Source organism: Mus musculus, chromosome 9, assembly GCF_000001635.26.
Source record: "Mus musculus strain C57BL/6J chromosome 9, GRCm38.p6 C57BL/6J".
Classification (NCBI taxonomy): domain Eukaryota; kingdom Metazoa; phylum Chordata; class Mammalia; order Rodentia; family Muridae; genus Mus; species Mus musculus.
This window is the reverse complement of record NC_000075.6, coordinates 112,275,920-112,297,055: the sequence shown is the minus strand read 5'-3', so window position 1 is coordinate 112,297,055 and position 21,136 is coordinate 112,275,920. Positions and strand designations below refer to the sequence as shown.

The 21,136-nt window shown below is 40.6% G+C and overlaps 1 long non-coding RNA gene across 2 annotated transcripts in view; it reads right to left on the bottom strand.

The window, feature by feature from the left end:
* Positions 1-21,136, bottom strand: part of 2900079G21Rik (RIKEN cDNA 2900079G21 gene) — a 114,649-nt gene that overhangs the window by 51,870 nt on the left and 41,643 nt on the right. The window contains exons 2-4 of one of the 2 annotated variants that reach the window (NR_033432.1): positions 18,841-20,461; positions 18,355-18,502; positions 16,723-17,813 (exon numbers count right to left, since the gene is read on the bottom strand). This is a non-coding gene — a long non-coding RNA (RIKEN cDNA 2900079G21 gene). Of the gene's footprint in view, positions 1-16,722; positions 17,814-18,354; positions 18,503-18,840; positions 20,462-21,136 lie in introns of those variants that run through there. The other variant, NR_033433.1, reaches the window with a different exon arrangement.

Sequence of the window (21,136 nt, the reverse complement as noted above, 5' to 3'; positions counted from 1 at the left end):
TGAAAGGCAAAGTGACTTAGGACTCAAGGAAGGTGTTCTGGGTGACATTAGTAAGAATGAGTTTCCAGAAGACATTCCTCATGGAAACATGGATCTGAAAAACTTTTGTAACATGAAAATATCTTCCCTGGGAGCTAAGGAACCCAAGTGGATAGTCACCACGGAATCTTGATGGAACACATAAAGATAGATGTACTGGACAGGGAAGAAAAGACAGGCCACAATGCCCTCCTCCCTCCCCCTCTCTCTTCCTCATTTCTGTCTCTGTCTGTCTCTGTTCTCTCTCTCTCTCTCTCTCTCTCTCTCTCTCTCTCTCTCTCTCTCTCTCTCATATATATATATATATATATATATATATATATATATATATATAGTCATTTGCAAAGAAGTGGCTTTTCAAAAGAAAAATATTAAAGTGGGCAAAACTTTTATAGCTTCTAGAGCCAGGCCTTGCCAAATAAAACCTGGAAACCAGGCCAATTTCCTAGATTCTCAAGACACCTAGCATCATGGAATTCCTGCAAACTAAGACTCTAGATCAGTATCTGTGAGCTTATGTCCAGGATCACAACAAAGCCTGGTTTGCACCCATGGCCTTGACAAAATTTCAACCGAGGTCACAAAGTCCAGGCTCATTCCTGAAGACTAAGGCTTTAGCTCCCCCTCCCCAGAAGACCTACAGACAAGGGCTGCTTGGTTCCTGTCACAGCTTTGTGAACCAATCTTAAATCCCAACTCAGTACCAGTCAGTCATTAGGGACCCAGGCTTCAGGTCAGCACCTGAAGATGCAGGGTCCAGACTCACCACATAGAACCCTAGTGAGAGTTTGGCCCAATAGCACCTATGCTCCAGCCCAAACTTTCTAAACTAAGGCACCCTAAAAGCTCACTCAGACCTAGGCTCTAGAGTTGCCCAATAAAGAAAAACACCAGGTTCCTTCTGTCTGCAAACTCTCAAAAAGTCCTTGACAAAACTCACTTTTCTTTTCTACTAAATCTCTCAATGAATTGGGTATAAGAGAAATATAACTCAGCAGAATATGTATGATAAGCTTGCTCTACATCCCATATGCTTTAGGGGCAAGACAAGGAATAGATATGCTCAGAGACATCTCTACTCAATAAATTCTAGATATGCTAGTCATAACAAGGATGCAAGCAACAGAAGAAAAAATCCTCACTCTGACCTACTTTGCTTTCTATGGCTTTGATAAACACTATTATCAAAAACAATTTGGAAAGGGAAGGGTTTAGTTCCACTTACAGCTTATAGTTCATCATAAGGAGAAGTCAAGGCAGAGACACAAGCAGGAACCTGGAGGCAAGAACTGATACAGGGGCCAACAGATGCTTACTGGTTTGACCCCCATGCTTGTTTAGTCTGTTTTCTTAAATATCTCAGGACCACCTGCCCAGGGATAGCACCATGCACCATGAACTAGACCCTTCCATACCAGTCACTGGACAAGGAATCCCTCATAAACATGCCTACAGAACAATCTGATGGAGACATTTCTCAGTTGAAGTGTCCTCCTCACAGATGTCCTTATCTTGTGTCAAGCTGGCCCAAAAGCAAACAAACACACACAAAACAACAGCAAAAGAACAATTAATTAGAGAAAATACATAAAAGTTCCTATTTGCAGAGCACATTATATTAAAATACTAAAGACTCTACTAGAAGATTAATAGAAATGAGTTCCAATGACTTGGAAGACATAAAACCAGAGGTCGTTTCTATGCAATGACAAATCAGTTGTAATTTTTCACTAAAAACCAGAAGGAGGAGGAGGAGGCAGAAGGAGGAGGAGTGAGAAGGAGGAGAAGAAGGAGAAGGAGGAGGAGGAGGAGGAGGAGGAGGAGGAGGAGGAGGAGGAGGAGAAGGAGGAGGAAGGAGGAAGGAGGAGAAGGAGAAGGAGAAGGAGAAGGAGAAGGAGAAGGAGAAGACAAAGAAGAAGAAGAAGAAGAAGAAGAAGAAGAAGAAGAAGAAGAAGAAGAAGAAGAAGAAGAAGAAGAAGAAGAAGAAGAAGAAGAAGGAAGAAAGAAGAAAGAAGAAAGAAGAAAGAAGAAAGAAGAAAGAAGAAAGAAGAAAGAAGAAAGAAGAAAGAAGAAATGTTAAGAAAGATTTTCTGTCTCCAGTAAGAGCAACAATTCTTATAAATAAATGTAATTTGGAAGTGAAAGATCTTTTCATTAAAAACTAAAACTTTAATGAAAAAAGACACATACAAGTGGCCAGAAACTCATATCCTAAGAGCAGAATTAATATTTTAAATGTCCACATGACCTAGAGTTATCTGCCATTCAATTCAATTCCTGTCAAAATCTAAATTTCTGTTTTGCTTTCATGAAAACAGAGAAACGATATTTATACAAACCCACAAAGAATCTCAATACACAGAAGTAATTTTGAGCAAACAGAAATGCTGAAGCTATCATAATGATTTCAAAATATAATGCAAAACCATATGTAAAAAACACATAGTGGACTGTGAAACAGAGTAGAGAGTCCAGAGATTAATGTGGGCACTTACAGACAAGTAATTTGGGACAAATATGCCAAGAATATCTAAAGAGAAAAGAATGGTCTCTTCAGTACATGGTCTTAGGAGACTAGGCCACTACCTGTAGTGCCCTTACCCACACCATATTCAAAATGTATTGAAGTCATAAGTGAAAGACAAGAAACTAAATCTACTTCAACAGAAAACACATTGAAGGGGGTTCACAACACTCTTCTTGGAAATTTAAAAAGCAGGAGCACAAAAGGCGACACAGATAAATGGGAATGCACCAAACTGACGGACTTCTACATAGCAAAGGAAGTTATCAATCCAATGAGAACACAGCTCAGTTTCTGCTTGATGAAATAAGCCAGGCAAATGCAGCGTGGTCTCACTCTGCAGATTCTGGAAAAGTCAAAATCTAAGAAGCAGAGGGGAGACGAATGGTTACTGAAGCTGAAGTTAAAACTGGGAGCAGTGATAGCTGAGATGTACTGAGTCACAGCTAGTCTGCACAAATGCACTCCAGCATTCTAATGGATAATGTGGTAAATACAGATGGTATTGTTCTACAGACTTGACATTGACAAGTAGCAGATCATGAGTGCAACCCCCACTATCAGAATGAGGTAGCTGTGTGGCAATGCGAGGTGGTGGTTGTGTTAACTAACAAGGGCTACTTTTATTAATCCCGTTCTGAACTGTCCCGAAGGGGCTCAAGTTGTAAGCATTCTCAGTAATTATCTGGTAGTGCTGATTTGAAGATTTTGGCCCTTTCAAAGGGGAACCAGGTTGCTGAAAGAAGGTCACCAAGGGTGGGTGTGTGAAAGTAATACCCATTGTCTCCCACCATGTGTGCATGCCTCTGCTTCACCTTTCCGCTGTAAGGAACAGGGTCCCTCCCACCAACCGCCTCCACCACTAGTCAAGTTCTGTGTGTGACTGAAATATCTCTGAAACCATGAACCAAAATATCCTTTCCTTACCTTGTTTCTGTCCAGTACTTTGGCCATACCAATGCAAAAATAGCAAACACCAGTGCAATAATCATTCACATGTATCAATTGTACACTTTACATGTGTCTATACATTTTTATTTATTAGTTATATGTCAGTAAAGCTAGAAAATAATAATAGCATTATTCTCTGTCTCTGACTGCACTGAATACAGCATAAAACTACTTTCAGCTAGTTAGATATACTGATAGCTGCCTAATTCTCTAAATATCAATAGCACATTACTATCTTATAAATTTTCAGTAAATATGATTTCCATTAAGTAAAAGTAACTTGAAAATTTATCCCAACTAATGGATATAAAAGAGTAAATATCTAAAGAGCATTGCTGATATATGCATAGGCTACCAGATGATGTTTGTTCAAATTCTAAGGGGTTATTGTTGTTGGATAAGTATTGTTAAATGGGGGCTATACTGGGAAATTGCTAAGGTTTAGAAAAAAGGAAATGAATATCTTATTTTAAAAATAATGACTCAAAAGACTGCCATAGTCCAAGGTCTAAGCACTGAAAATGCTGCTGTCCTTGGAGGAACTCGAGAGAGAGCCTTACGGTGAGGTGCTCACGTTTCTGTCAAACGCCCCACTTTATGAAGCTGGGCACACACATCGATATGTTTCATCTTGTAGTCACTTTCTCAGAACTACATTCTGGACAGCAGAGATTTCCTTAGGCAATATTGATCATGCTGCCAATCTGAGTCCCTAACGACTGATCTGAAGAACTTTAAGGATTCGCCATTGGTGTTGATTCATAGAGGAAGCTCAGTTCGTTCTTTAATCGCTGTCTTAAGTGTCTTGTGTAAAGATTAGTAATTTATAAAGCACAGCTGCAGAGCCTGTCACTTGGCTCTATTGTCCTTAAGTTTGCCGTTGTGTAGAAGATGACGTCAGCTCCATAGTGGTGCCGATAGTAAGGGATGGTTTGTATATTTTCCTGTGTACACCTTACTTTCAAAATTATTAAGAATCTTACTTCTGGAATGAGTAGGAAAAATTTGTTAAAAGTGCTTTGCTGCATTTCCTATCAAAGCTGTGTTTGCTGTTATGCCGTAAACCGTCCCCCAATGACTAAATGTCCTTTGGCTCATGTAATAACAGAGACATCTTTATTTTTAACACTCAGATGTACATTCCTAACTGGCACAGTTAATATTTTGATGGCATAGGCTCTCTAGAATTTTCTCTCTGAAACCTTAGGTAGATTCCTTTGTTGACTCACAACTTATAAATAGATTGCCCTAAATCACAAAAGCTTCTCCACAGCCTGGTTTACTGTATCTCTGATTAAATTTAACCGAGAGTCCCACATAAGACTTTTTGAAGCTTAGTAGATGTTAAATTTTGCTGCTTCAGTAACTCAGTTTGAGGATAAATAGCACATCAGAACCTAACACATGCCAGACGATGTTATCTTTGGAAAGCGCAACTGGGAAGGTAATTCAGGCAGGATCAGAGAGAGCAGGTGCTGGGGAGCTGCTAGCTTCAGTCCCCTTCAGTTGCTCACACAGGGAAACTGCTCAAGGCAAGCCTGTGACACAGCTACCCTCAGTCATTAACTTCCTCTGCAACCTTACACAGAGCCACCATTGGTTATTCAAGGCCAGGATTCCCCAGTCAAGTCAGGCCACTTAAAGTTTCTCATATATCCAGAGGTAAGTCTTCCTTCTGCATATCCTGGCCTAATCCCATATTTTTCAAATTTTAAGAAACCCTGGCCTCTGTCTTCTCTTCTGCCAGGGAGCTGGGCATATCAATCAACTGACACCATGTATTAAAGTGAAGTTTTAATGGATATGGTGACATACACTTGAAATCTCAGCACTCGAGAGGCTGAGGCAGGGAGATCACTACAAATTTTGAGACCATCATTACCCAATGAGTGACAAAGCCAGCTTGGGCTACAGAGCAAGGTCCTATCTCAAAAATCCAATTTTTTAAAAAGTGCCGATTTCTATGTTCTCATTCTCTTCTTTCCCTCTGAATGAAGAAAACTTCTTCTTTGTCCACTCTCTTAATTTTATTTATGACTGATAATTTTATCATTTTCTTGCAGACAATTAACACTTATGTTGGATAGCTTCTGGCCATGGTTTGTGTGTGTGTGTGTGTGTGTGTGTGTGTGTGTGTGTGTGTGTGTGTGTGTGTGGTACCTCCACTCACGTACACATGTAAGCCCAGAGCCTGAAGTCCTATCTCTTTCTCTGTTGCTCTCCTCTTTGTTGCTTTGAGACAATGCTTCTTCTTAAACTCATACTCCCCATTTGGCTAGACTGGCTAGCCATCCAGTAAGCTCTCACAACCCACCCATTTCTGCCCAACAATGCTGAAGATACAGATATAATCAGCCATCCCTTGACATTGTATATTCTGGAGACTCAAACTCAAGTCCTCTCTCTTGCAGAGCAAACACAGTTACCTACTGAGCTTTCTAGTTTTATGTCAACTAGACACAAGATAGAGTCATCATCAGGAAGGCGAGAGCCTCAACTGTGAAAATACCTCCGTAAGACTTGGCTGTAGAACCTTGTTTAATTAGTGATTAATGGGTGGACCCAGCCCATTAAGGGCAGTGACGCCTCTGAGCAGATGATCTTGAGTTCTATAAGAAAGCAGATTGAGTAAGCCATGGGAAGCAAGTCAGTAGGCAGTACCCTCCATAGCCTCTACATCTGCTCCTGCCTCCAGGTTCCCACGCTGCTTGAGCTCTTGTTCTCATTGCTTTTGGTGACAAACTGTGATCTGGAGCTCGAAGTTGCCTTTGGCCTTGATATTTTAATCACAGCAACAGTAACCCTATGTAAGACACCCCCTGAGTCAGCTCTGTAGCCCTGGTGTGTGTTTCCCGACACAATAAATGCTGCCATTCTTCCCCCAGAGGCATGACAAGGAGAGCAGATCATAAAAACACAGACAGCCCAGCAGCTATGAGGGATACGAAAGGCATTGGTTGTTGGTTGGAGGCCACTGGGCTATGCTTCTTTCCAGGCTTTTTTACCATTCTGTCCCAATGCAAAAATAAGGTGTAGTCCACATGCATGGTAAAATAATGAGGTACATAAGAAAGAATGACGTCACAGGGTGGGGAGACAGCTCAAAGCCAACCAAGTTCTTTTGCAAAGTACTAGACTTCCATTTCCAGCATTCTCATTGGTCCCTCTTTTGGTCTCTGCAAGTATTGTGTACATGTGGAGCACATGATGATAAGCAGGTGCACGCGCACACACACACACACACACACACACACAAATATAAAACCAAATAATTGTCAAACTCTTCAAAGAACCCTGTGCCTAACCCTCAGAACTGGTTAGGACATCTATACCTTTACTCTGCATTTAACCCACCACCAAGTTATAAAAATCTCCAGGGAGATGACAGACAGACAGACAGATGGATGGACAAACATATGGACAAACAATTCTATATTTGCCTGGAAAAATAAAAGATAAATCTTCTCCAGGACTCCTCAGCATCCCCAGTCCAATTCCATCACTGGGACTATGGTTCTGATCTGGGAGGCTTTCCATTATCTCTATCAAGGGTCAGATGGCCCTGTGGTTTTCAGATGGGTAACTGAGATAAACAGTAATCCAAAAGCAAGTGCTGGAGGCACTGCAGGAGAGGGTTTGTGTAGCACCTTCAATAAAATGTGTTTACACCTGCCCAGAGCACCATACACTTCTGTGGGTTCATTCCTCAGGGCTTAAATAAGTCTTAAATATTTTAAAAGTATTTCTTCCAAGACTCTTGTACTTTCAGAAGGTCCATCCATTTTTAATCACCGTAAGCCAAAGCCAAGACAAATACAATGTGGAGGAAGGGGCATATGCTCTCTGGAATCTCCTGTACTTCCTGTCTTCTTCTCACTTTTAGCATGCCCATTGAGTTCTCTCTCTCTCTCTCTCTCTCTCTCTCTCTCTCTCTCTCTCTCTCTCTCACACACACACACACACACACACACACACACACACACACACACACACACATACATCATATCATGAAGCATCCTGTTTCCCCTGCAGAAGTTGGAAACACTACCAGTAGGTCCTTATGAACTAGTCTGACCTCACATTGTGCCATGCTTTCTGCTAATATTAAGCTTTAATCATATAAACTCCATCTTGCTCACTTTTACATCTAAGTCTCGAATATCATCCCTCTTTCTTACTTTGTGGTAGTTAGCATCGGTTCCTAACTTCATTCGGTCCTACTGCTGATTCTACAACCAAGTCTCCATCTACAGAAGGAGTTCCTGTGAGTAGTAACCTGTGTAGCGAGCTCCTCAAGACTCATGTCTTCTGCTGTTATATCTTTCAATGCTATGCAGAGTTAGCCAAGAATGACATTTTATGGCTTCTCAGACTAACCATAGAGTGAATGGGTTTCTGTTGTGTTTCCTCAGAATACTTTCTATAGAGCAGATGCCATGGTGTAAGAAAATTCAGGAGCCCATATAGAATAGTATCCAAGCCCCTTGTTTTCAATCACTTCCAACTTATAGGCTATCTGAAACTATTCTGTGGCCAGGCAATATCTCAGTATGTCTCAGGTCAAGTCTTCACACAGTGCTGCCAGCTGCATCTATGATTCTGGTTCATGAAAACTGGGCAAGACAACACATGTTTATTGCTCTTTTAAACACTCATCTTTGGAGGTATTTATTATGCAGCATGAGATAACCAATAGAGCCCCCTTCTCAGGAGTATAAAGGCTGTCCCAGGAAGGGCAGAGGGTCCCTCACTGAGCTTCAAAGTCTCTGTTTCCTAACCTTCCCATTGGCCTTACCAAACTAGTTCTAGTTTACTGAATTTCCTTGTCTATCACACTAGCTTCAAGAAGCCAATGGTCTTACCTCTGAAAGTCGCATGTAACTGTAGTGATTAATTAGCATGAAGGACACATATCAATAGCATCAAGGATAGCGGAAAGCCCTCTATCTTGCTATGTATCCTTAGGGAAGAAAGATGAAGTACTATCTTCTTCTCAGGGATTCGACTATTCATGAGGTCATCACATCTGATGGGTGTTTATGCCTGTTTGCTTCTTGAACCATCTCTCTGAGATGTGCAGGAGATATGGCAAAGGACCCCCGAGGATACTGAAGGCAAGAACTGCAATTTAAACATACTTTTGGTTCCCTCACCCCACAGAAGTCAATGTAAGACAAAAAGAACCAGAGAGTAAAAGGGGTCAGACATCAATAACAGTGATAATAATAACTGAGGCTCATTTTAGTAGAGTCAAGACAGCCATAAACCTAAAGGGAAGAATTGTTAATTTGTATAAATGCTGGTTTGATACACAACCCCTCCCACATGCCTGGGCCTAACACAATTTCTGTAAAATTACAATATCTGTAAAAGATATTGGAGAAAGAGAGTGTAGGGGTAATCTATACAGTGCTGATCCATGGCTGCTGACCTGAAACTAAATGGAAAGGGTCAGTCCTACACAATAATGTACGTAAAATGGTTCCTTCTTGTCTCAAACTGGGGTAAGCCTGAGACAATCTCCTTTCCAATGGATATATACACAGCATGTCCAGTGGGGCACATGAAGTCTTCATCTTTGATAAAAGCAATCATTAATGAAAGGTATTACTACAGGCTTCCAATAGTCACAATATTGAGAAACTCAGAAAACCGAGCAAAATGTTACAGAATAAATCAAAAGCTATCAGGGGAAATTGGAATGTATCCAGGAAGCTGGATAAACTACCTAAGTTAAACCTTCCTCATTTACAGTTTTAGAATAGCCACAAAAGAAAAGGAGACAAGGATGTGAAAAAAAAAAAAAGAGAGAGAGGGATCCCAGCAGGAGCAAGCATGCAGAGAGGCCACAAATAGCAAGGTCAGAGTAGACAGATCAGCTCAAAGTCACCTCTCCCCAAACTGAACAAAACTCTAAGAACTCAGAGAAAATATTACAGTGTAGAATTCAGGACTAGTATCTGAAGTGCAGTGTGTATGCTGATATGTAGAAAATATGAAGAAAACAAAGAAAATACTAGAGAAAGGTCCCCAAGCTGAGGTAGGTAGAATATCTATTATTACTACAGATGTCATGAACACGAATGGAAAAATGGGGTGCTCTTAAGATTTAGTGTAAGGGGCCACCAGTAGTTCTCTGAAGCTAAAGGAGCTTGCCACCAAGCCTGGTGACCTGGGTTCAATTCTCAGAGCCCACATGGCAGGAGAACCATCTCTAGGAAGTGATCTTCTGACCTCCACACAGCAAATAAATGAATAAGGAAGTGTAAAAAAACTTTTTAAAAGATTTAACATGAATATTTTATGAAACTGGAGATAAGGCAGAAACCCTAAAAGGGGGAAAATGGAAAATTAAATATTGAAAAGTACATTAACATCAGTTTCAACATTAAAAACGGAAAGACCAGAAACAGCCTTAGAAAGCACACGAGGTTGTTTCTAACTTAGACCCTGCACCTTGGCAAAAACAATAGTCAAATACCACTCAGCCTCTAAGATTGTAGACACTAGATACTTGCTTTTGCATGGTCCATCTTAAAATTCTGGAAGACTTCATCAGATGAGGATGGGGTGAGGGCCAGGAATTCTTAGGCAGAGCAGCAAAGTCTAGAAACTTCAGAAGAACAGGAAAGGAGATGCCTCCATAGACAGCAGAGGCACAGCCTAGAGCACAGGCTGTCCTTTCTAGCACAGGGTACTGTGGTCTGCAGAAACCTTGTACTCCACAGCATGAGAACTAGACGGAAGGATTCTGACACACGTCAGAGTCAGGCATGTGCGTGCAGCATTGCTGACAGAAACTTGGAGATTGTAACTTTCTTAGTATTAGTAGATCTAAAGTTTTGGGTGTGTATGCTATTATTACTTTCGCAGATTAGACGCCATCTCATTCATTTATAGAATCGAATATACTTTTTACAACTTTGAGATGTCAACATTCTTCCTGTACACTATTTGATGTACAGTATTTGACGATACCCATCCCACCTTGCTGCATCAATGACGGGTGGCATGTCATGATTTCCATCTCATTTTGCGGTGTTCTCCTGCCTAAGCTTTACATAACTCTTTGTTGCAGAGAGAAATTTCATTTCCCAAAGATGCATGCCAATTCCTCTCATCCTAGAGGCTGCCTGCTTCAGAAGTTCCTTGGATGGTTGGTTTGGAGTATATGTGTGTGTATGTTCGTGTGTGTGCACACGCACGTATGTGCACATATTTGTGTTCATTTAAGTGATAAGCATGGCATTAGCTCTGAGAAGAATAACAACTCACTTTTAAAAGGCTAATAATATCTCATATATATATATATATATATATATATATATATATTCATATATGAACATCACATGAAAGGCTTAAATCATTAAAAGAATGCTTAGCCTGAAAAGGGTTGTGTCCATTTGTCTAATCTAGGAACCTGCTTTATGGAACTTCTTGGTCCCTCTGGCTGTGGAGAAGGGTTAGCTGAAAGTTTCACACTTTCTTCTGATGCATCTGTTGTCTTCCATCAGATGCCACCTTTATCTTTGTATCGTTTCATGCTGGATCCAGGCCTATTACTGTGAACCACATGCATGGTCGAAATTAAATGGGGACAGAAGAGGACCGGTGCGTGCTTGAGGAATCACAACAGCTCAGATGCTCCGACTTTGCACAAGTCTCTGTCTTGTTAGTGTTCTATTGCTGTGAGGAGACACCATGACCAAGACAACATATAGAAGAAAGCATGTAACTATGGCCTGCTTACCTACATAGAACTCCAGGCATGCTGGTGTACTCTGTGACCCTGACACTTAGAAGGGAGAGTCAGGCAGATTGCTGGGACTTGCTGGCCAACCAACCTATGTGAGGAAATTCTGCCTAGTGAGAGACCTTATCTCAAAAAGTAGGATAGGTGAATGACACCTAAAGATGACTTCTGGCTTCTAATTATGTGTGTTTTACACACACACACACACACACACACACACACACACACACACACACATTTGTGTAACAAACTACACAGCACATAGACGACATTCCTATATTCACATGAAGATGTCCAGAGGCACACTTCTTTAACAAGTGAATGCCTATGGTTTCACAACCTGAGACAGTTCTTGACAGTTGGAGTTAGCAAATAAAAACTTAGCAAATTAAGATGGCTTTAGTTTGCCAAGTAGTGGTGGCACATGCCATTAATCCCAGGACCTGGGAGGCAGAGACAGGAAGATTTCTGATCTACAGGGTGAATTCCAGGACAGCTAGGGCTATACAGAGAAACCCTGTCTCTAAAAACCAAAATAAAAAATAAAAAAAAAATTTAAAAGATGACTTTGATTTAGGTAAAATTCAGTCAAATCTGTTCTAAATATATTTGAGTTCATAATAAGAAATTTAACAAAGACCAATAGCCATTGACTTGTAACTTCTGCAAAAACCTTAGACTCTTAACAGATTCCTCACAAATATTTCTATGGACTGCATTGCACGTTGAAGCTGCTGAGAGTCCTAGGCTCTATAAGATCAAGTTCAGTCTCTGATGTGCACAAGTGTGCTTTGACTGTCTCAGCTGACCATCCAAGTCTGCCTTCATGATTCACTGGGCAGCACAAGTAAGGCCTTCATGGGGGACTCCCTAATGCCACTTTTAATTTCCTAGGTGCAAAGAGTGCGTGTGAAACCAAACTGAACTATTAGCCTCCAGTTTCACGTGAGGGCTGTGCCTCAGGATCTCTGGTGGTGATGCCCTGTCTCCCCATCTTGGGAATTGTCAAGCCATACCTGATGGAGTCACCAGACCCAGCCATCATCATCAGCCATGAACTTCTGGTTTATGACAGATGTCATTATTCCAGCTTGGATACCATTAAGGGGATACAGTCTGAGCCCCTTGACCCAGAGTGAATGATATTCAGATTGTGTTTTGCTGGGCAAATTTGATTAACTCCAAGACTCTTTCTGTTTGTAGTAAGCTTGCTTGGCAGCAGGCTCTAGCTTAACTCTTCAGTGATCATTCTCATTGAATATCTCTTGTGTGTATAGATACTTCAGAAAGCATATGAGCAGTGATACTGATACCCCAAGCTTTAGACCCCCACAAAAGAAATGGGCTAGTCTGACTGCATGGCTTGATTTATTTCTAATTCAGTGCAGATCTATACAAGTACTTTCTGAATGACTGCAAAGAAATTTGAATATTTACTGGGAGTCTCCCTGGTGAATGAGTATTTATGATGGAAGAGTTTGAACCATGGATTTTGCAGAGATGGGTCATAGCCTGTTCCCATTTTATCTATTTTGTCTGTTTTGAACTATTGCCGGAAACAACCTGGGGTGTTGTACTGAGGCTGTCCAACACATACTTCATGACTACTGAAGAAAATAGATTGTCAAATAAGCTGCCCCTGTTCTGACAAGCTAGCATGGAGTGATAATCTACTGTAACATCATGCTTCATTATCCATTATTCTCCTTCCCAGGAAGCTTTGCAGTGTGTTTCTGTTTTCTTATTATCCGCATCCTCAGAGCTATGGAGATGGGTGTTTTATGTTAAAGATAAAGCCTTCATTAATTTGTCAGTACTTTGCCAGCTAGAATGAGAGAAAACAAAGGAAATCTGACATTGCTCCCCCAGATACCTCACTGCAGCTGGTAAGTTCTGCTGGCTCCAGGGGAATTAACTGTACATAAATAATGGACTGAGCAGGTTTACACTGGGTCTGTATCCATATCAAATAACTGTGGCTAATGGGGAGAAGTTCAAAGATTTCTGAATATAGACTTCCTCACATGACAGCAGCCAGGTTCTACCAAGTTGCCTATTTGCTTACGAATAGCTGGACCTGTTCACACAGGCAGGAGATCGTAGATGCTTTCTATCTAACCACCTATATAGTTCTTCCCCCATCAATGAGATTGGTTAAAGTTATGATCGTCTCCGCTGTTGATGACACCACCTGCTTATCTATCCTTGCCTTTTGGGGTCATTTTACACCCAAGCTGAGATGCACATACCTTTTCATAAATCTGCTGGTCCTCAGAGTCTCTTCTTTCAAGAGGTGTCTCTCCATAGACTCTGCTCAGTTTTGACAGGACCATTTTTGTTGTTAATCTCTGTAAGGTTTTTCTGTATTGTGAATACTAGCCCCAAATGAGACACACACGGTGCAGTTTTCTTATCGTGAGGTTCTGTCTTCACTGTGCCACTGCGTCCTTTGCAGGAGCTTTTTAGTTTGCTAAATCTTATTTTCTTCTCCTTGTTACTATTAATTGCTGTCTGTCTCTGTCTTCCTCTGCGTTTTCCTCTACCACTTTTAATACTTTCAGCCTTAACATTTTATGGCTTGGATACATTCTGAGTTGTTTGTTTATTGGGTTGGAGGGTTTTTGTGTGGTTTTAAAAAATGTTTTTGAATGTTATCAATCTTCATTCTTTGTGTGTGAGAGTGTTTGCCTGTTTGTGTATGTATGCACCACATGTGTGCCTAGTGCCCTCAGAAGTCAGAAGAAAGGATTGGATCCCCTGGGACTGGAGTTAGAGAGTGTCATATGCTGTCGTGAGCGTGCTGGGAACCAAACACTGGCCTTTATCAAGAACAGCAGATGCTCCCGTAAGCAATGAGACTGTCTCTTAAGCATTACAATAAATATTTAAACAATACTTACCTGTTAAATCCTTACTCACTTTTATTTTCTCAAAAACTCTGTGAGTTTTCATGATAGAGACTATTATTTTTAACTTCTTTGAGTTTATTCTCAGGTGTTTTATTTGGTTGGGGACACTGATAATGGGAACTCTCGGAAGTTCTTTCCTAGATTTGTTGCATTGGTGTCCTAAAATGTTGCTGAATTTGCCTGCCTGCTTAGTGTGCTTAGGCACTACATTACTAACATGCCAGTTCTAACAGCAGCGGCTTATTTTAATTGATATGATTGTCTTCTTTTTTAAGTTTTAAGAGTTCTTTGTGAATTTTTCTAAAGCTGCACCTTGTCTCACAGGCATTTGAATTTTTTCTTCTGAGTCTGTGTTTTATTTACTTTAAAGACGCTCATTGAAAAATGACTACTCATAGTCATGTAGATTTTACAAGATACAGAGTCATCTGCTTTTTAGAAGAATGAAAACTGATGAAAATTCTTTGTTTAGTATATTTTTGTTTTAATTAAGCTTGGTGACAGTTTAATCCCTTCAAAGTCTTAAAAAAAAAACCTTTGTGGTGAGAACATTTGAAATGTACTCTGCAGCTATTATGCAATGTACAGTATGCTTGCTTCTTATCGTTAGCTAAGGCAGGAGACCTTCAGAAACTAGAGGGGTCATTGCCCTGTTTTAGACCACACACTTTTTCACTGTCGTCTCAGCACTATCATCCTCTCCTCTCAGCTTCTAAAGTTTGATTTAACTTCACTCGTAGAACAATTTCTGTTCAGGATCCCACTTACAATACCCAGCAGGATGCTTGAAGAACTTATCTGTGTTCCCACAAATAACAGAATCATCATCTGTCTTTTTAAAACTCCGTTCACTCTATATATTTGCCTCCACTTCCTTTTTCCTTCTATTCATGATAAAGACTTAGATTAACTCCACATCTTGACTATATCAGTCAATTTTCCACTGCTGTAATGAAACACCAGAGGCAGGCTAACTTCCAAAAGTAAGAGGTTTATTTAACTCCAATTTGTTTAATTCTGTGTTTGGGAGCCTGAGAGTTCAAACGGCCTGCACAGGCTGTGATGAAGGTCTCCCTGGCTGTGTTACCTCATGGCGGATGACAAGGACCTCAGTGTGTGTGCCTGTGTATATGCCTGAGGGTGTATGCATGTGTGCCAGTGTGTGCAAGTGTGACTGTGTGCATGCCTGTGTGTGTGTGCATTAACGTGTGTGTGTATGCGCATAGGTAAAGAACATATCTCTTGTTGGTGGAACACTCTATAGAATCAGAATTTCTATTCCTCCATCTTACAATCATTGCTTCCTAACTAACTGATCGCCTTTTCACTTTCCTATTATTCTTCCAATAGCCACACATTATATTTTGGTGTGCAGGTACAGGTGCATGTGTGAGCATGAGAGTGGAGGACAAAGGTCAACCTTAGGTGTCATTCCACAGAAGCTGTTCACCTTGATTTTGAGACAGGCTTTCCCACTATGACCTGGGTCTTGGTTTGCAGGCGAGGCTGGGCCCCATGGTCAGGCCTTTCCCAGCTATACCTCACTCCCGGTACCAACTTCTGTTTTAGTTAGCGTTTTCATTGCTTTAAAGAGAAACCATGACCAAGGCAATTCTTATAAAGGACAATATTTCATCAGGGCTGTCTAATACTTTCAGAGGGTCAATCCATTATAATTATATCAGAAAGAATGGTAGCATGAAGGCAACCATGGTGCTGCAGAAGGAGCTGAGAGTTCCATATCTTGTTCTGAAGGGAACAAGAAGACTGTCCCCACAGTAACACACTTCCCCTTGTAGGGGCCACACGTACTCCTACAAGGCCGTACCTCCTAATAGTGCCACTCCCTGGGCCATACACACACAAAGGGGCAATGTCTCCATATTTAATTCTTTGCACTCAGTACTTTTCTACTTCTCCTTCATTGGGGCGCTAATGAGGGTATATTCTCATTTCAAATCCCACTTGATTCTTTGTTGATAAATATGAAAACAATGTATAATATACATGATTAATTACCCTGTAATAAGACACCTTTCCATTTCCACAATAGTTTGGGGAGGTTATTTTTATTTTTATTCTTTCAAGTTTGGCGATAAGCAATAATATCATCTTCAAACAAAGGCAATTTTATTCCTTCCTTCATAAAAATTTTAATTGTAATTATTAGTTTACAAAGCAGGGGACTGAGGCATAAAGAAAGTAAACTACTCTTTCTCAGTCATCTGGCTGTTTACTACCAGAATCGGGATGTAAACTCAAAATTCATGATCTATCCAGAGCCTGAGGTCTAAGGCTTTATGCTACCAAATGTTTATGAATGCCCCCAGAATGTTCAGGCCATAAATTCACAATGATACCAGTCTGGGCAGGGAAGACTTTCCTGCAGCTACTATAGATTGCAGGTGAAGGCAGGTGCAGCTGATGGGTGAGGGTACTTGAGGAATAAATAGCAAAGCACTTCTGAAGAGGCATATCAGTCCTAGTGTAATAAAGATATAGTCTCCATAGTCTCAAATACTGTTTGCATTGTATTTTCTTTTTGAAGGAAAGTGAAAAAAAAAAAAAAGATCATGAACACCAATTTAAGGAATCATTGTGTTTAAGGTTCTGAATCACTACAAATCATGTTGAGTGCTTGAAACTGTAGTGACCCCAAAACATTAGGACTGGACGGCTATCCTGAGTCTAATCAAGTCATTATCTCAGAACAATCAATTGAAGGAAGCCGCACGCAGCAGCAAGGGGATCCGCAGGGGTCTACTCTTTCCTGTAGTAAATGAAAGGTCATTTGGGGACATAATGTCTGATTTTATGCACAGTATGAGAAGTCAGAAATTACTTTGAAAATCACCACCTTGAAATCAACAGGAATACTTTACAGATACGGTCTTGATTGCGAGGCTTATTGCATGCCATTAATGAGTATTAAACTTTAACATATTTGTAAAAGACCTGGAAAACCCTCACGACTTCCAGCCTCATTTCATTCCACAGAAGAGTACCTTTCTACCTAAAACAAACTTTTAAATATATCCATACACATTTAAATTAAATATAGTTTTATTCTTTCATATTAAATAATAGTATTATATAATAGGTAATAATAAACATAACAGGTTAAGATATAAATAAATATGTGTGAATGTAGTATTTTGTCTTTTCTTTAAGAATTTCATATCTGCATATAGTTCATTCTGTTCATTTTTATCCCCATCTCCCCTCCGACTTCTCCCAAACCCCTCATGTTTCCATCTCAACTTCACATCCTCTTCTATTTTACTTATTTTATTTTTACCCAATTGGCTCCATGAGCCTTGTCAATATGCACTTGCCTGAGAAGCTAATCATACTGGAGTATGGACAACCTATAAGAGACCAAAGTTCCAAAAAATTACTCTCTTTCCCCAGCAACTGTCAAATATCAATAGGACTTCAGTTTTGTGTAAGCCTCATGGCCCCTCTCCGTCATCCCTGGTGAGCTGCACTCTGGCTTGGGCTAGTCTGATGGTGGCAATCACAGATGCTATGTGTTCATTGAAAGCAACAGCCGGGTCACGTGCACAAAACGCTGTTTAGCCTTAGTCCCCACCAACCTCCACCTTTTACAGTCTCTTGGCTCCCTCGTTTTCTGAGCCTGGGGGAAGAGAATTTGTAAAATAGATGTGTCATTTGTGGTTGAGCAATGCACAGACATGTATTCTTTGCTGTTTGACTAGTTATGATGCTTTATCAGGCACCACCCACTGCACAAACAAGCTTCTCTTGTGAGGACTGAGAGTTGCAGTAATCTGCAGGTACAGAGAATCTTATTTAAGAAGCCATTTGGTACTATGTCCATCTAGATAATTAATATTAGGTTCTACCCTAGGGCTTTTAAATAGTCTAGCCATGGGTTCTTGGTCACATGTACCAGGAATGAATGTCTTCCTGTAGCATAGGCCTTAAATCCAGTCAGGAAAGAGAGGCCCATTGGACTTGCAAACTTTATATGCCCCAGTACAGGGGAACACCAGGGCCAAAAAGAGGGAGTGGGTGGGTAGGGGAGTGAGGGGGGTGGGTATGGGGAACTTTTGGGATAGCATTGAAAATGTAAATGAGGAAAATACCTAATAAAAAATTTAAAATAAAAGAAGTTAGTTAAACTCATAATATTCACTCCATCCATGGATATTCACCAGCAGGTTGGCCATCGTTGCCATGGTCCGAGTTGCCGGTTGGGGACTCTTCTCCTCCAGCAGATTGCGTGACGCCTTCACCTTCTATACCACAGAAGCTAGCCAGTATGGAAAGAGCTTCCAGGTCCAAGCTTGGCATTTCCAAGTCCTGTGATGAAAGTGAACAGTGTTTTCAGCACTAGGCTCTCATAAACCCACCAGTTTAATTTACTTCGGATATTATAATATAATTACATCATTTCCTTACGTCCAAAACTCCCATATGCCCCTCCTTGCTCCCTTTCAAGTCCATGACCATTTTTTCTCATTAATTATTGTCACATGCATATATGGATATACATATATATTCCTAAATATAAATTGCTCGATCCGTATACCGTTCCTTGTTCATATGCTTTCATGGTCAACCATTTGGGATAGATAACATACTGGTATGCTCTTCTCTGAGAAAGGCCATCTCTCTCATCCTGAGCATTCCTTAGTTACCTTTATTCTTTGTGCAGGGTTGATGCTGGCTGGTCTTTCTGTTCCTGTTCACTTTGGCATATCTATTGTTGTTGTGCATGATAAACAGTCATGTTGTTGAGTCTCTATGGGTGTACCATGCGACATGACTAGGAGACACAATTTCATATATACTTCCCTGATCTTATGACTCTTATAATCTTTTCTGACCCTCTTCCACCATGTTCTCTGAGACTTAAATGGAGAGGTGTGTTTGTAGACTTATCTACCAGGACTGGGCTCCTCAGCTGTGCGTTTTGACTAGTTGGGTTGATCTGTAATGTTTTCTGTTTGTGACAAAGAGAAGATTCCTTGATGAGGCGTGAAGGTGTAAAGATGAATATTTGGATTGTGGTGAGGGCTTATGCTGGTTTAGTAAAATGGTGATTCTAAGCGTGCCTTCAAGATCTTAACTAGTACTAAATAAGTTGGCTAGATTTCCAGTAACAGACAGTATTTTCCTCTTGCTGAGCATGTCTTTAGTCCAATTAGAGTGCTGTTGCTGCCAAGGTATGAGAACAAGCTCTCCATCCTTGGGGCTATTGAGCTATGCTGGTTGTTATAATGGTCCACAGACAACACTGACAAACCCCACTATTTTAAAAAAAGCATGGAGTCCTCTACTGCATTTTGATTAAGGATAGTTTCAGTAAACTAAGAATCCGATAGAAATGATACCTTTAGCTAAAAGATTTAGAGGGACATGGAAATATTAGTTATTGTGTTAAGTTAATAAAATAGTAATAAATAGTATCAGATGATAACCCGGTAAAATGAGAGCTGGTAATCTTTGATAGCTTCTATCTTCCCTCCTTAGCAAAGATGAGTACATGAGAGAAACAAATTTGGGGCACTGAATAGACTTAAAATATGAAATAAAGCTGTATTGGATTGTGCAATATAGAACAAGGGATGAACACCTTCCAGTATGGTGGCATCTTAGAGGTGTAGACATGTTGGTGTTTTGGATCCAGAGTGTATGACTGTGATTGTGGCAGGAGCCCATACAGCACATAGTCACTATTACAGAGAGCCTGCACTGGCCGTTGTGATAAAACTTACATGCACAACCACTCAAAGGAGGGAGTTACGTTATTCAATTATACGGACAGACAAATGGATTGAGTGCCATACATAATACACCTGAAGTCCTGGATGGAGCATGTTGTATTTCCGGCAGTCTGATTCCAAAGCTGGGGCATTCCATGTGTCCCTATACTCGTCACTGGTGGAGACAGATGCTTGGGTAGCTAACTGATGTGAATGAGAGGTACAAATTGATGTCTAAGAATTAGGCACGATAGAGCTCCTGGGAAGAGGGCAGCATCATGATTGTTCTTTATGAAGGATTATTCTTTTCCCATTTAAAATCATCGAGTGGTTAAAGATAGAATCTGTCTGCTAGCTAACAGTCTCCCTAATGGGGACTTTGTAAAACTCAAATCCCCACAACCAGTCCTTTTATATTTTTCTCCTAAGAAATAAGTGGGTCATTTTCAGTAACATCTGTGTCAACTATGGAAAAATGAAATAGGTGCTATTGCTCAGAGTTGACGATTTTTTTCTTTGTCCTCTGCTCAAATCTTTGGCTTATAGATACATCCTATAAAAAGAACAAAGAAAAGTACCAAGATTAAACATCTTTATTGTTGGGATACAGTCCTGTAAACCTAAGAAACAGGGACACTGAGATGTAAAAGCACAGACATGACCCTCTCAAATAAGCTTTGTTATCCGATTACACAGATCGAGAAACATTTAGAACAACATATAAATTGCCTAAGTTAAGTCCCAGATGGGCGGTACTGTGTCCCGCGCATTCTGAATCCAAAACGGAGGAGGCCTTTTATGCTTCTCTGCAGTCAATAAGAGTTGAAAACAAGTTGACATTGCTCTACCAATGTCTGATAAATCAAACTTTAAGTCATATTTGATGCTACCACATGCCTGCAGTGTGGACTTTCCCGACCACTTCTTACTGCATGGTAAGGAGTGGGCTGGGAGGAAAGGGCAGCCGCTCCCTTCTCAGCCAGAAATAAACGATCAGTGGGAAAACCCTGCAATCTGAAGTGCCTGCTACTTACAGTCTATGCAACTCAGGGTACATGGCTCCCCTTGTCCCCAAGTCCTCCCCTGCCTCGCAAGCATCAGTGCAGAGGGGCATCTGCTAACCAGCAAGTCCTGGCTCCATGAGGGCACCACTCTTTGTTTTATTGTTTCATTATTAATTAGCATAAAGAGTAATGGTTTGGTGATGGTCATTTCATGCATGCGTGTC